We start from the raw sequence: 1,376 nt of genomic DNA, 5'->3' as shown, positions 1-1,376 counted from the left end.
CTATCCAACAATACTCAGAAGTATTCCAGTCCAGAGGATTAATTGTATGGTCAGTCTAGTTAGAATACTTCTCCGTGGGAAGCTATTCATGATTTCTTTACATTTGCCTGTGGTTCATTTATTTTAAAGCGCCTGTAGCTAGTTTTCTATATAACACCATGCAAGTTGGAATCTATATGAATAGACAGATTTCTGAAATTCTTGCTGTTAGTTTGGTTCCAACTCCTTTGATGCACTTAACTGAAAATGCTTGATTTCAAAGCACATACTGGCTCCTAGGCAGTTTCTCAGCATAATAATTAGTCAAATTTGGACAATAAATGGCCTCATTAGTTACTCCTTTAAGCATTTACAATACAAATACCTATTTGTAGAATAGATTTTTCTCGGCTGCTAATAAATTTGTAGTTGATAAAAGAGAAAGCTGTATTTTTGTTAACAATTAGCATTTGCTGCCCTTAGATAAATAAACTGAAGTCTTGGTGGCCTGAGGCTGAATGGCAACAGCCTTTAATATCATATGGATTACAAAGAATGTACTACATGCAGTCACCTCTCCCACTGTGCAACTGCCTAGTGTAGGTGGAGGAATTCTTTTGTTATGCAAATGCCCTATTTAAAGATAACATGTGTACAAAGGATAGTAATGGAAGGTCATTTCTAAGACTGGACAGATGGATGAAAAATTCCACAGAGTGCTTTGCCAAGCACCTGGCATTATATGAAAGACAGCTGATGATTAGACTCACAAAGAAGAATTTGTATTATCACAGGTGACAGTGTGACTAATTGAAGAGGTTGCTTATTACGGAATTGGTCAGTTTCCGTTCTGCTACACTCAGGATCCAAGGGCTGCAGAAAGTGAATACATAGCACACAGTGTTTTCTTAGGGGAACCAAATGAAGGTGGGAGGAAGAGGGAAGGAATTCTTGCTGCGGGTGTAAAGACTCACAGCGGGCTTGAGTTCTGTGCTGCTGAGAAGATGCTCACAGCACAGTCTCAAAGTTGCAGAGGAAATAAGAGATAACAGACCTTTAAGATAGATTTTTATGTCATTTTCTAACAACAGACCACAGCTGCTTTTGCAAGTATAAAAATCTGATAGATTTGAGCCTCATTATGATATGTATTACTGTTTTCTAGATAATAGTATGCCATTAGGCATGTTGGCTGAATATTTTAAGACAACAGAGCAGACTGTAACTATCTGTGCCTCGATCAGAATATTCAGAGATCTCACATCTTTCAAAGGGTGTTTGCCAAAGGCTTTCCCATGCTGCATGCACTGCTGCTTTGCCTCTCCTTTACGCCTTATTGAATCTATTAGAAGACGAACACATCTCTCAGTCATCAGACTTCTTGCTGACAACACCTG

The sequence above is a fragment of the Mustela nigripes genome, chromosome 2, assembly GCF_022355385.1.
Source record: "Mustela nigripes isolate SB6536 chromosome 2, MUSNIG.SB6536, whole genome shotgun sequence".
Lineage (NCBI taxonomy): Eukaryota > Metazoa > Chordata > Mammalia > Carnivora > Mustelidae > Mustela > Mustela nigripes.
Note: the sequence above shows the minus strand (reverse complement) of the source record.